General features: G+C 42.8%; 1 long non-coding RNA gene across 2 annotated transcripts; it reads right to left on the bottom strand.

Moving 5' to 3' along the window:
* Positions 1-3,317: 3,317 nt before the first annotated feature.
* LOC108586313 lies at positions 3,318-14,924 on the bottom strand. Of its 2 annotated transcripts, XR_004183725.1 has the most exons (5): positions 14,571-14,924; positions 9,921-10,121; positions 6,632-6,694; positions 4,345-4,519; positions 3,318-3,587 (listed from the first exon to the last, which is right to left on the bottom strand). It is a non-coding gene; the product is annotated as an uncharacterized LOC108586313 (long non-coding RNA). The 2 variants fall into 2 exon arrangements; XR_160986.5 differs by lacking the exon at positions 3,318-3,587 and having other exon boundaries at positions 4,263-4,519.
* Positions 14,925-15,593: the final 669 nt, after the last annotated feature.

The raw sequence follows: 15,593 nt of genomic DNA, 5'->3' as shown, positions 1-15,593 counted from the left end.
AGTATGGCCACCAGGCTAGGCTCAGAAGTAGAGAAGTTGAGGAGTCAGGTAAGGCCACAGCTTGGATATAGCTAAAGACAATAACTAAGATCATTCCAGATGCTTCCCAAGGGAGATGTGGTACTGATGGAGGCTTCCATTCACTGAAGCATGGCTTACAGTTTCTCTCAGCAGCTCCACTATGGGGAAATCAATCTACCTGTTTTCTCTACGACCTGGTATGCAGTGGGCCAGGGCAAGAAAAGAGGGATACTGGTTCCATTGGAACAAAAGCTGAGTATTCTTTGGATCAGGGCCACTGAGTCTGGGTAAACAGTGCTGTCTCCTGAGCTGAACTCTGAGGAAAATCTAGATTTCTGTTCATTCACAGGGCTTGGAGAAAGGTCCCTGCCATGCGATATCTAATCAGAATGTCAATATGAGAAAATTAGTGATTTAGGGAAAGTGTTCTTCAATTTACATCTGTATCCATGTGAGAAGGAAAGAGGAAGAGGAAGAGGAAGAAGAGGAGGAGGAAGAGGAGGAAGAATCACTGTCCTAGAGTATATCAACAATTGTAAAACCCCTCTGAGGTCCCTAAATCAATTTATTAGCCCCTGATCTGGAGCTTCTCTTGACCTGTAGTTGGCCCCTCAACCTGATTTGTGACTTACAGAACCCTAGGGATGGCATATAGTGGGCTAGTGGGAGGAGAGCAGGTGAATGATGGGGAGGCACTACCATGAGATCTTCAGCCTCCTATTGAAGGGGTACATGTCTTTCAGGACCCCCACATCTTCCAGAACTCTTTCCAGAACTTATTCTGAAACTCTTGTGAGTCCTCTAGGCATCCCTAGGAAGGACGTTTCTGGTCTAGGTAGCAGGTGAGATCCTCCCTTTGCTGGAGAGATATGAAGTCAGGAATCTTCTATGACCTCTTTGGTAGTAATGTCCACACAGAGAGTAAAACGAGGTTGTTGGATTGCAGGAGTCAGGGCTTGGATGTCCCGGAAGAGTGCCATATCTTTCCTTAGAGCTGCTTTTTCTTCTGATTCTGAGGTGGCCATCACTGGCCCCAGACTCTGTGGCTCAGCCATGTCCCAACAAAGTGTCATTCTAGAAGGAGAGGCAGCCTTCCTGAATGACTACATTCTAGTTCCTGAAGGCTGCCAAGCCCCCTGGACTTTTTCTTGATTAACTTTCCTGAGACTTTAGGACACATTATATGTACTAAGTACATAAATTAAAAGTCTGCATGTAATAGTCTTTTACTGGGCAAGTAAGTCTTAGTCCCAATGTGGAAAAATATTGCCCTACAGTACATCTGAAAAAAAACCACAAGCAAACCTGAGGCTAAAACAAACACCCTTGGCTTCTTCAAACTTTGGCTATACACAAGAGACCTTGCAATTCTCAGCAGAAATGTCTTGTGCACATCAAAGCAAGATATAGGTGCTTAAAGCTCGTCATGGGTACTGGAATACCTTCTGAATGTGAGGTTACGTGCAATGTAGGGTGAGGGGAAATGTATAATATCTCTGGCCCAGGTGAAAATGACCTCATCTATCTGTATCATCTCCACCCACAAAGTGCTTCTTAGATTGAATTATCCGGGTGATTGCTTTCTCTCTCCACCATGCATTCCATATATAAAATTATCTTAACATTAAACACTGTGCTATTCTTAAAAATGGAACCCAAGCTCTTTAGCGTTTTACAAATCTATGGTTCAATTTTCCTAGAATTTTTTTTTTATAACGTCGCAAAATTCTCAGAGTGTTGATTTGTGAGGCTGAGCTCCCTCAGGAATAGACTGACCTCCAGCAACTGCTCATTCCACCCCTAGTAGGAGCTTGAATAATGACTGGTGACAAAGTGTCCCGTTCAGTTATTATTCAACTATATTAAATTGCTAAAGTTGGTAATTGGAGCATATCTTATTACAAAGGCAAAAGTTCAACATTTTTCCCCAGGCACAATAGGCTTGCACATTTGAAAACTTCTGGTCTGGTAAGGAATAAGATGTCAGGGCATGGAGTATGCAACAAATTAAACAGGGGAAAATATATTAACCAAACCCAGGCACAATTACCAAGCATTACTTTGAAGATATTTACCCATCTCAAGCTCTTATAATAGGGATGATGGGAGAGATAAAGTAGAAGGGGATCTTGAAAATAAATCAGTATTCCCAAGCTCTAGGAGGCTGACACAATTGAAAAACTGTCATTTAAAATATACTAGGGGCTCATAATAGAAGGTAAATACAGGTTGTTTACAACATACTGTTTATCCACATTGGTTGGTGCTCATGCTATATCAATTATTGAATATTTTGAAACCTGAGTTTATTAAAACTCATTTGGATCCATAGTTACAGGCTATGTATTGGAACTATCATTTGGGGTCTGACTGAGATGTCCAATTATTTCTAAAATGGTACTGTACAGAAGGAGCAGTTTTACTGAGATAATAGGAGCTTTGGGTACCTGCATGAATATGGTCACACGAAGTTACTGCTTCAAAGAACAAGAAGTGAATACTGTGAGAACTGCAGAGACCACAGCCTATAGTGGTATTCCCCAAATGGGTCTGATCAGAAGACTCATCTGGGGGCAGTTGTTTAATAACTTAGATTCCCAGGTACCTTCTCTGGAGGTTATGATTACTAGGTCTGTCTAGGGTAGGCCTAGGAATCAGTATTTTTGACAGTAGTCCCAGTGATTCTTTTGGTAAGAGAAATTTGGGAAATAACTATTGACATTCATAATACTACCATTCATTCATTATTTTAATTATTTCACAATTACTATGGTATTTTTCAAAGTATGAGCCTGGATTTCCCACATAAAATCACCTGGGCTGTTTGACTAAAGTTCTGGGCTGGAGCCCCATTCCAAACCTACCAGATAGATCTCCAGAGATAAGATCCAGAAATCTGCACTGCAAATGAGCATCCCTAGTGGTTCTTAGGTAATAAAGTTTGGGAACACTTGGAGTGTGTGTCAAGCACATCTGTGTTTCTTCGAGCTGCCCATTCTCATTCAATAGGCAACAAACACTTCATTTAAACACCTAAGGCACGAATCAGTGAATGACTTGCGTAGAGGTGATGTAAAGTGTGAAGGGAGAGTGGCAGCTCTTCCTGCTTTCAACCAGCCATCCACAGGCTTGTGAAAGCAAGAAGGGAGGCTACCCTGCAGACAGAGCGGGCAGGTTTTGGGGCCCATGAGAGAGGCAAGTGAGGCCCAAGTCCTTTGAGCCTCTGGAGTCTGTGGATGTGGCCAACCAACACCTGGCTGGAAATAGTCATGCAAAAGCCCCACGACCTCAGGGTCAAGGGCTAGGGCACTGGTGAGAGCTCTCACTCGGAATTTCCTGCTAGAGCACTAGACCTGCAGCACATAAATGTACTTTTCTTCTTTCTTCTCGCATTTCCTTAGTTTTGTTTGTGGAACGGTAATGGAGGCTTCCCAGGCATTGTTTCACTCTGACACCATAATAAGGTCTGTTCCCTATTCAGGTTCAGAAGCGTATGGAGTGTTCATTGTTCCTGTGGATTTTTTCTGATGTACAATTGTGTTTAAAATAACTTGTCCAAAGTATGTCTGGAAAATAATAAGTAAATTTATTTTAAGTAAATGTTGGCAGGTGATTCCAATTCTGATTTTCTTTGATTGCTCATGCAAATGAAAATTTAGGTGAATGCCCCTCTGGTTTCAAATGGTAAGAGCAACAATAACAGTAATAAATAAGGTACTTTGAGGGGTTGTAACTCTAGCATAGGATTTTGAGTAAAACATTGGAATGGACCTCACTTTCTTCATCTGTAAAATGGGAATAATGAGACCTGCCATAGCTACCTTACTGGCTTGCTGAAAGTCCGGTAACTCTATAGTACTGATGCTTGGTAAACTATATATAAACTTTTTACTTTATACAAACATTGGTTGTTGGGTTTAATAAATTTTTTTCTTGATACTTTTTTGTCCTCTGGCTTCAGATGTCATTGAAACATTTTTAGACAGTATGAGTCAACCTAAAATAAAGCACTGAAAACTCACAGGAATTTGCGTAAAAGGTGCTTATCGTTGCAATTCCCTCCATTACAGAGATAATTGCTTGCACCAAGATATTTTATTTGTTAAGCTCTGAGAAGGCGGAATTATGATCCAAATAGCAAAGTTCCAGTGGCAAATGAAAGGCACTTGGAAACTATGGTGCATTGTTCTGTTCTTCTGGAAGGCAAAACACTGCCGGGACAAGGACGGAGCCATTCCAAGTGGGTGATGAAATTTACTTTATTGACATTATCAATAAGGATGTATTTATGGGAAACAAACATGAAGTGTAGCTCACACTTACAGGATTTGGCAGGTAAGCAAAGCGAAGTGGGGTGTCTAATCATGAGGCCCAAACCTTTGAGCTTGCTTGGCATTGATTTCAGCTCTGGACAGCTACATGGGCTTCAGGTCATTATCTTCTTCCATGAAGCCTCAGCTTTCTCTGGCACAAAATGGACATAAAGCTCTCCAGTACACTGTAAGATCATAGAAGATAATATTTTGCACTTGAAGTTAAATATCACACATAGTTTATCCAGTTACTAGGTAATAAATATTGCTTCTTTCATGTGGGTTGAAATCCAGAAAGGTACAGAATAGAGTTAGAAAATGCCAAGAGGAACACAGGTCTCTTGAATATTTTGGCTGTATAATGCAAATATCTTACTTTTCGTTTTCTTTTTCAAGGATACCCTATTGTAAGATCATCAAAAGGAAAAGAAAAGCACCCCTCTTTAGGTATGTAGGTGAAAAGGAGCTTTATCATTCCAAATCACCCTCTTTCCACTTCCCGGAATCTTATGAGAACGGTGAAGACTGGTACATCAAATGCAAGTTCATAAAATAATTATGGCCATGTCTTAAATTCATGCATGTTATTACAAGTTGATGAATCATTGCTCGTTCCTGCAGAATTTTTTCAACTGGAAAAAAATGTTAATATATTGATGGTTAGAGTTGCCAGATTGACAAATCCAGAGAACAAAGGACTTTTCTTTTAGGATTAGGTAGGAGTCATAGCCTGTTTAAGGCTGAAGGAAACTTTAAAACAATCAGTTTATAGATGAGAAAGCTGGTGCAAAGATACAGGTAGTAACAGTAATAATAATAAACATTTATTGTGTTTTACATACTAGATTTGTACTCAGTGATTTACATGCATTATTTCATTTAATTCTCAAAACAACCTTGGAAAAGGTGCTATCACTAATGCTGTGTTAGAGATAGGGAAACTGAAGTTTAGAGAGATTAAGCCACTTGCTCAAGGCTAAACAGCTTGTTGATTCTCCTGAGCTGCCTTGATGAGAAGTGCCATTCATTCATTCAAATAATTAATTAACATTTACTGAGCACATATTATATGTCACACGTTGTGTTTCACACTGGGAACACAAAGGTAAACCAACAAGATATGGTCCCATCTTTGCAGTGTGTGCAGAGCAGTGAGGGAGACAGACATATATCAACTGTCATATCAACACATAATTACAAAGCAGAACCAGTAGGTTTTGTTTGTTTGTTTTGAGACAGAGTCTCACTCTGTTGCTCAGGCTGGAAGTGCAGTGTCATGATCTCGGCTCACTTCAACCTCCGCCTCCTGGGTTCAAGCGATTCTCCTGCCTCAGCCTCATGAGTAGCTGAGACTACAGGCCCATGCCACCACACCTGGCTAATTTTTTGAATATTTAGTAGAGACAGGGTTTCACTGTGTTAGTCAGAATGGTCTCAATCTCCTGACCTTGTGATCCGCCTGCCTTGGCCTCCCAAATACACCGGTAGTTTTTAAGGCAAAGTACAGGATCTGTGAGAGCAACGAAGTCTTTTTTGTCCAAGGAGACAGAGTGGCTTCTCCGAGCATGTAACTGTCATACTGAAACCTGAAGGATTAGCAGGAGTTAACTAGAGAAGGTTAGGGAAATGTAAGAGTGTCTCAAATTGGGTGATTCGAGTACAAAGACCTTTGGCTGGAGTGCAAAGTGCTAGTGTGGGGATGGGAGGTGGTGGAGAGAGATGAGAGGAAGGCAGGGGCTGATTCTTCAGAACCTTGAGATATCTGGTCTCTAACATGAGAACAATAGCTTTTGGAATTATCTTCACAAAAGGTCACTATGTCCTGCCAGTTACCTAATATTACAGCCTTTCTCCAGGTTTCTTCCTCCCCAGATGTCTGGAGCACCCCAGAGCAATGGCCTTGGGTCTGATAGTCCTATAGTTCCCAGGTCCTTCAAGGTCTTCCAAGAACCTCAGATGCTTTCTCTGCCCCATTCCTCTCCTACCCACTTACTGTAAGACTATAGTACACTCTTTTAAAGTGTTCATGTGTGTGTGTCTCCTCAATGTTCATTCTTGCTCCTTTTCCCAAATGCCCAAATCTTACATGTCAGACTGACTCCATTTAGTGAAGCCACTGAAATTCCTAGAACACAATATTTTTTTTAAGAACAATATACCTGTGAAACCATGTAATTTTATCTCATGTTTATTGACATATTTCATTAATAGCTTCAAAACTTCTATTACAATGTCACTTAGGTTTGGAAGATAATGCCCCGGTACCACCACCCTTACTGACAAAATCTATCCCTTACCCATTGTCTGACTGCTGAGACATCTGTTAGAGCTTCTTTCTTTAGTTGTAAGCATTCTCCAGTCTGTTAAAATAAATGAATAATCTGAAAACATGGAACATTTTTTCAATCATCAATCATTTCATCCATCATTTATGTCATAATGGAAAGAGTTTTGGATCTTTCCCATGGGCAAGTTTCGATAGAAACAGAGGGGAAGTGCAGAAGGTCACTGAACTCCTGGCTGAGGTGGGAAGGAGAGTCGAGGAGGGTGGAGGAGGAGAGCTGGGAGACGAGGTTCACCTCTGTGAAGCTGACAACTTTTAACAAGGTCATTCTTCTTTCTTTCCTATTCCTAAATATGATTTATTTATTCTTTGGTAATTATCCATTACATTGAGTAAAATTCTGGTTAATATTTTTACTGTGGTTTCCTTTAGGCTGTAATTATTGGGAAACTTTTGATTAAAAATAGTAACTTAAAATATAAACACTTAACCCTGGCTATATAACCAACCACCCAAATAGACTTACATTTTTTTCATATTTCAGTTATTTTCCACTCAAATACAGTAAAACATTTTAAAGGAAAAATGTGCCCAAAGGCATCATTTGGCTTAATGGGAGATGCTACTCTGGAAAAAAAAAAAAAGCTAAATTCAACAGCAGCGTGATTCAAGATGATTGACACTTGAGAGTGGGCATCCAAGTTCCTTTCACAAATAGTAGGGGGAGCTTGGCTTCAGCTGAACATTTACTTATCAGTGTTTGTGCTACTGGTTTCCAGGCAGTGTATAAATTACTGCTTGCTTGTGTGTGGTACAGAAAATGAAGGCAAATTCTTTCTTTTGGGAGGCAACCAGCCTATACCTGATTTATTAGATATGGTAACACTGGGCTGACTAATGAGAGGGATCAAAATGAGCCATGACAAAATGGCAGTGTGCTAAATCAGGAAGACTCTGGAATTCTGCTGTTACGTTGGGGCTTACTGCTTGACTAGAAGGAAATATGCTGTAGTGGCTAGAGGGAAATGGTCTTTCTGTTCCAATCCTGTATCTCCAGCAACTTTGAAGTGGTTTGTAAAGTTATATTTCAAGCTATGCAGCCTCACACCAGGTGTTAACCCAGGGGTAACTGTTTGTTAAGTTTCCTTCAAAGGCTGTTCAGGGACTTTGAACAAGTGGAAAGTGTCTGCTGTTTGGGGATTGCCAGCATTGTTATGGGTACAAAGTGATTCATCCCCACTGAGGAACAGCCACTTCTGGCCAGAAAGAGGTAAAATGGTCACTATGTCAAAGATAGTCAAGGAACAGGAAGAAATTCAAGACAGAACTATCCAGGTGGGGGGCAGCTGGAACACGATGGTGATCCAGAAGTGCTGCTTGAGTTCTGGTTAGCAGGTGCATGGGGCGCCTAATGGAAAGTGGATAGAAGCCATGGGAACATGGGACCCCAGTTGTTTTTTTCTTTCTGTTCTTTAAAGGTAAATGTTAGCTAAAAAGAAAATATTGTCTTTCCTTTATACAGAAAGCTGACCAGTTGTCCTGTGTCATGCCAAATGGAGAAACACAACAGCTAGCATGTGTGGTGGGGGAGTGAAGTGGTGGTCAAACACAGAAGAGTTTGACCAATTACCCTTGGAAGGGAAGGTTACTTGGTATATTTGATCAAGATTGTAACAATGCCATTGTAAAAAAATTTTGCCCTTTTCCCACATACCAACCTCCTTTTTTTCAATCAAAGCCATATGGTTCAACCAGAAATTTTGCTTGATGAGCATTTGAAGAGGCCAGAAGTGAACGGCAAGGGAGTGGTCTGAGAGACCCACCCTCTCCCACTGTCCCATTCCCTCTGCATTTTACAAAGCAGATCATCCCTGGAGGGGAATCAAATTCCTGTGAATCTCCAGTAACTTTTCCAAATTTGTTAAACATAAAAATGCCCAGGAATGAGCATAGGCCAAGCTAACCATGGGAGGAATTTAGTTTATAAATTAGGTTTGAAGCAAGAATAATAATAGTCCCTCCCTAAAACTGATCTCCACCTTATTCAGGGGCTGAAACTGTCTTTGTAAGACTAATGAAAGGCCACAAGATTAGAATTATGTAAGGGGCTGAATTCTGCTAAAATGTAGGTATAATTTCTATAATCTCTTACTGCTTAGGAGTCATGTGACCAGCAGTCACAAGATTTGTGACTTCCCCAATTGCCCCTGTAGATAACATCACTTTTGTAGAACTTAAGATTGGTCTTTTGAGATGTTTTTCAGACTGACCTCACCCAGAATCATAATGCATCACTCAACCAGTCGAATGGCCCCCTACCCAGAGATGGATTTAGCACAGGAGGACCATTTTCCACACCCCTATCATTGTATCCTCAACCAATCAGCAATACCCATTCCCTAGTCCCTTGACCACCAAACTATCCTCGAAAATCTGTAACCTCTGAGCCTTTGGGGAGACTGATTTGAGTGGTAACTCCAGTCTCCCATGTGACCAGCCTCACATCAATTAAACACTTTTTTTACTGCAATACTGCAGTCTCAATGAATTGATTCTGTGTGTGCAGTGGGCAGGAAGAAATCACTGGGCAATTACATTGGGAGGGTCTTCACATCCCCAACTCCCCACCATGACTCAATGCTCTTGCTCAATGTGCTCCAGGCTCATAAGCTCCTTCTTCCTTCTCCCCAATTCCCCCCAGATAGCTTCCATTGGCTGTAGCAAAGGTAGAATTTACCCTGTCTTCATAATTTTTAGAACCTCACATTACTGCTTAGAATAGTACAATGGAAGTCCAACCTACCATTCCTACTATTAGGGAATTCAAAGTCTAGCCAAACAACAGAAATCTCTACATCACTGTGGAACAACAACAACAACATCAACACTGATTTATGAATTCACACAACACAGCACACACATATGGTAGCTGGCAAGAGGCTACAAGGTCAGGATGAAATCTTACACAATGTATGCAGCAAAGCAGAAGAAATAGTAATACATCTCCCACATCCTTAAGAAACAAACAATTACATCTTGGGACAGGCTCTCAGGTTAGCTCCAGAGGTACATTTTGCATTTGGGTTATGGGACCCATGACCTTGAAGACATCTCTGTAAAACTGGAGACTGGGCTTATCTCGCCCCTAGAAAGATCCATTTACATTCTAAAAGGTTAGAACAAGGACTTAAGCCTACTGGTTTTCAAGGAGAGTTTTACTAACAGAAAGGTTCGTAAGCATAGAATCAACTTCTAATACACCCCTCTCCCATAGTTAGAAAACATTCTGTCCCTTTTCATACCTCCAGCCCGGAGGCTGCATGTGGCTCTCCATGGCTTTCTCCTTCAATGCCACCCATTATCTGAATACTTCTATGTAGAAGCGTCTGTGGTTGGGAGTCAGGTCACACAGTGTGGTTTTCCCAAGTGACACCCTCCTTTGGCAGAAACAGCTCCTTTAGAGATCAAGATGCCCTTTTACTGAGGGCCAGGGTCTCAGCAAGCTAGAAAGAAGAAAGCAATCTGATTAAAGGAACTTACATTAAACTCTGCTGATGGCAGCCCTCCAACCTGCCCGTTGGTGCTGTTCATGTGAGGAAGCAGGGAAAGAATCCTTTCAGTCCATTGAATCACATGTTAAATTAGCTCTAGAAACTTGGAGATTGAGAGGGAGAAGTATGTGAGATCTTCTTCCTACCACTTGCTTGAATTTAACTCCAGGCACCTACTCAGTGCATCTTAACATTTAGTATGATGCTAGTAATGCCTATTTAAAATGCACGCTTCTGACCTTCTTGTCTGATTCAGCAGCTTTGAGGTGGAACCAAAAAAATCTACATTTTTGTCAAGCTCCCCAGGTGATTGTGATGCCAGTGAAACTCAGAAATACTGACCTTCTTTGTGGAGATACCCAACAGCCACACATGACCCCACCTGCCTAGCCGGGGGTTTCTAGAAGCTAGAGTAACCTGTGCCCATAGTGACCTAGGTCACTTGGAAACACTTCCCAAAGTGTATTTTGGACTCTAGGGACCTGATCCTAGGGCTCTTAATAAGTGTTAGAGGGGTGAGATAAACCAAGTTAAGCAAGTGTTTCTGCTGTAGTACTTCTTAGACTCTTTAACATATTAATATATCATGAGTCTCGAGGAGAAGTATGTAACATGTAAAATATTTCAAATTTATATGGCCACAGAATCATCTGTCAAATCTGGAGCACATCTTGGGAAAGTGTGATCTGTAGGTCATCAGAGTTTTTTGCTCTGCATAAATGGCTACTGACGTGTTTGATTTTGCTTTATAAAATAGCATTAGATACGTAAATGTATGTGGGCTGAATCATGTGTAATAAATGTCATATGCTGAGTGATACACTGTCCCAGGCACTGTAATAAGTGTCACATACATGATCTCATTTAACCTTCACAATAATCCTGTGAGATGGACATTATTCTTCCTATTTGATGATAAACTGGGCTGGAAGAGCTGAAGTAACTTATCCAAGATCACACAATTAATACAGAACAAAGCCGAGATTCAAATCCAGGACTCAAATCCAGCTCAATCTGTCTTCTAAACCCACACCTTTCTCCCTATACTCCACTGCCTCCTTAGCAACACAGTAATAATTACAGTGGAATCTCACCTTCTGTGGGGTTAGGTTCTAAAGTTAAGTGCAATCAAAGATAAATGAGAAAAAACCTAAGTCACTGATAAAGTATAGTTATACAAGGTTTTGGGCATATAACCCTGCCCAGTATTATGTTTGTATAAATATATAACATGTATGTGTACATAAAATATAATTTTACAGCATTTTTATGTTTAAGTATGCAAAAGAGACAGAACTTGTATAGTTGAATTCATGTAAGTTAAACACCTATATAATGTCTCTCTACATATGCATACCTCTAAATATGTGCCAGACTAACAGTGGTAACATCTTACAGAATTTTACAGCTTTAGAACCAGCAGGAACTTCTATGGTCAAGTGGTTTGTATTACATTTGACAGAACTGAGGCACACAGAGGCTGTCCCTTGCCCAACTTCACTGTCTACCTTCATTTCCAACAAGTTTGGGAGCCTGTGTATCTGCTCATAGCTAGGAGGAAAGCAGAGGAAGGCCAGTTCTCCTTACTTTTTGCCCATTGTTACACAGCTAACCCAATAAATGAAATTCAGGTTGCTGCGAGATGGTCAAGGTCTGGGATTTACATCTTGCAGGGATGCAGCTCCTTTCTGAGGCTGACAGCTGCGGCTTCAGCTCTACCTGGGAGCTGTCTCCCCATGGGGAGGACGTTTATAGCCAGCTGTCTCTTCTGTGTGCAGTTCCTGGGATTGTTCAAACTGGTAGAAGCTGAGAGAGCCCAAGGGAAGGAAATCTGCAGCTATAGAGCCCAACATGCTTTCTACACACACACACACACACACACACACACACACGCACACACTTGCCCTCATTCCTTTAAAACAGAAAGAAGCCAGAACATGTGATGTAGTCAGCTGTTTGGATTCTTAGAGAGTGTTGAATCTAAGCAATGGGGCAAGTTGTGGGGAGGGCACTCCTGGTTTTGGTGGGGAGGGCAGGGACCGTTCCAGCTCTAATCAGAAGGGTAAAGGAAGTAAGCAGACCAGCAGACCTGGCCTCTGGCATGTGAAACAGCATCCACATCGCCCCCTCCCAATGTCCTATCAGATCTCATTAACCCTCTCCCATCCCACTATCCAGGCACCGCCTCCTTACCTGCCTTGATTATCTCAGCTAACTGCCAGGGTTGATAAGAAATCCCTCCCAAAATGGCAGAGGGCTAATAGATTAAGGGGTTCCCTCTCAGGGACTTAGCCCTTTGGGTGGGCTGTCTCACAGTTCCCAATTCTTCCAGAGCCAAAGGAAAGCCAAAGAAGCATGAAGTGTAGGAAGATTAGAGAGACATTTCTGGGCCACAAGCGTGTGTGATGCTTTTCAGATCAAAACCCAGGTCATGCCTGCTGTATTTGTAGGAAGGAGGGAGTCTGGGTGGGAAATTAGAGAAAGTACAGCACCCTCTGGCCTGAAGAACCTTTCATCCCTGAACTTGGAGGTGTGAGCTGCCCTTCTGAAACACAGATCCTTATCTACTCTCATTTTCCAAATGTTTGCGTTTCTATATGAAAATCTTTAGCTTTGCAGAACCACTGGGCCCCAAAACTATGGCCCAGGTCACTCAAACCTATATATTTTCTTCCTATGATTTTCCTTAGGGCAATTCATGTCGTCACAGGTGGCCCCACCCCCCAGAGCCTTCACCTGAGGGTACTGCAAGAAAACTCTCCAGTTATTTCTTAAAAATAAAATGATCCTTAAATGATATGATGGTCAGCCACGATACTAGAGTTGTTAGCTTTCATTGGACAAAAGGACTTTCAGTGTCAGCTCTGCTGATTTCATTTAGCTGGGATGGTGACCTACATCTCACAGCATGAAGGGCCCAAAGTGATGTTTCAGGGAGAATAATCCAGAGAACTATGGGTATCAAACTTCCTGGGAACTTGTTAGCATGCCAATCCTGGGCTGAGAATATGATTTTAAGGGGACTGATGCTTCAGAATTTCTGGAATAAAGGTTGCTGTTTCTCTTGAAGTGGCAACTCCATTTGAGTGGCAGGTTATCCTGTCTGTCATTACCTGGAGAACTATACAGAAATCTCCTGCATAGCAAGAAGTCTAACCACACTCAGGGCATTGGGGAAATAGGGTGCTGGCAAGCCTGTGTTCATTTAGGTGGATCCCTGCCCTGTGCTGCCGGAGGAAGTGCCCTGTGCTGCAATGAGGAAGTTCACTGCTGTGTTTCTCAGGAGCTCAGACCAACGTGAAAATAGGACTCCGGAACTCAGAGCCTATGTTTCATCCACAAGATCATCCAATCCGCAAAAAGCACCAGAACTTGCCTGAGATCCTGAGATCCAGAGATTCTAGCCAGCTGGGCATACACCAAGCTCTAGCATAGACGAGAGGCTGGCTACTTAGCCAGGGCACATGGCCCTGGGGCAGCCTGGCCCTGGACAGGTGGAGCCAACCTCTCCAAGAACTTGCCAACACTCCACCATTCTCTGTTTACCCCAGAGGCATATTAGGCTGACTGAGACATCCCTGAGAACACAGGGGAGCTTCAACTACCTAAGACTGAAATAATCATGATCATCATCATTATCTGGTTCTAAACAAAATCATTCTAGGAGGCAGCATGCCCTTGTGCAAATTTCAAATCTGATACAAATAGCTGTGTGGCATTAGGCAGATTCCCTCTCTGTGCTTACAGTTCCTCATCTGTAAAACAGGGGTACTAAAAGAACCCTAATCCCAGCACTTTGGGAGGCTGAGGCAGGCGAATCACGAGGTCAAGAGATTGAGACCATCCTGGCTAACGTGGTGAAACCCCATCTCTACTAAAAATACAAAAATTAGCTGGGTGTGTTGGTGCACAACTGAAGTTCCCAGCTACTCTGGAGGCTGAGGCAGGAGAATCGCTCAAATCCAGGAGGCGGAGGTTGCAGTGAGCCGAGATGGTGCCACTGCACTCCAACCTGGTGACAGAGCAAGACTCTGTCTCACACACACACAAAAAATTCCGTCTCTTAGGATCGGTGAAAGAATTAAATGAGACAACGTGTGCCAAATTCTTAACAGAGTCTGGCATGTAATAAGTGCTGTGTAGACAGGGCCACAGCTAGCATGCAGGGTGTCTTTGTGGTAATTGGAAAAAGGTATGCTCATTTGGGTAGACACATTACAAAAAGATGTCCCTTCCTCTGGGCTGGCTCAGGCTGGTGCCTGGGCTCCTGTCTTGGGGAGCACAGTTCCTCCCTCACCTGGCCATCCTTTGGCTGGTCACAACCCACAAAACTGAAGGTGGAGGCTCTGTCCATACATGTCTGCTATGGTAATTACACGTGAGGGTGGGGAGGAGACTCACAGTGCTGCGCCCTCCAACCCAGGATTCTTCCCCTCCAGCAGTTCTTGCAGACAGACAACTGCATGAACTCTGAAGCTGTGGAGGCCCCATCGGAGAAGGCAGCTGACTCTCGCTTCTCAGAACCGCAGCGCTGGGCTCAGCAGACTCTCATCTTGATAAACTTCTGTGAGAACAAAGGCATGGGGACACACTGAATTTTCCTTTTCCGAGCTTGAAACCAGCTGATCATGCTTCCTGTTTCTCTAAGGGCTTCCCTGACATAGGTGACTTGCTTCTTTCAAATTTGGTCATCGCCCTCTTGCCTTCCTGTGTGAGTCAGCGTGGCTGCCCTTGTGCACGCCAGGCTCCTGTCTGTGCTCCAGGGCCTGTTTCCTGGCCTCCCCAGGTAATTCCCCTCGGCCAAGGGTGAGTGTCCCCGCCCACGTCCCCTCTGCCTGGAGACGTGCTTGCTCTGGGGACATGAGTCACAGCAGCTCACCCGTCCTCTGCATCTGAAACTATTATTGGAATGCCTCTGCACACAGCACACGCCTGCTTCCCAGATTTCACAGGCTCCTGCTCCGGGATCTGCAAACCACATTGCTCAGCCCGAGATTCCATGCGGGTGATCACGAGGTGGTTTCCTCTAAGCTGGAACTTTTCTAAGAAAGTAGGTTTCTTTAAGCCAGGCATTCTGCATTCTTCAAAAAGCATCAAGCACAGAGAGTGCCTAGCAATGTGCCTGCCTTTATGGGTAATGCAAAATAAATCATTCTGGAGCTCTGAGAATGACACAGTAAGAAGAAGAGCAAAAATGAGCGTCTCAAATAAGAGATGTGGCAGGACAGATCCTTACGGGCCTGGAGAGTTAAACCCACAAAAAGAAAGAGAAGAAAGATGCAGAAGATCGGGAGGAGGACCATGAGAGAGAACCAGCAGAGGCAAGCAGCTTGAACAAAGATGCAGAGGAGAATGTGTTGGACTTGTTTACAGGAACCTAAATACTGAACCAAATTTGAATTTTGAAGATCCTTCTCTTTTTTC

This window comes from Papio anubis, chromosome 5 (genome assembly GCF_008728515.1).
Source record: "Papio anubis isolate 15944 chromosome 5, Panubis1.0, whole genome shotgun sequence".
In the NCBI taxonomy this organism is placed as follows: Eukaryota; Metazoa; Chordata; class Mammalia; order Primates; family Cercopithecidae; genus Papio; species Papio anubis.
This window is presented reverse-complemented; position numbering and strand designations above follow the sequence as displayed.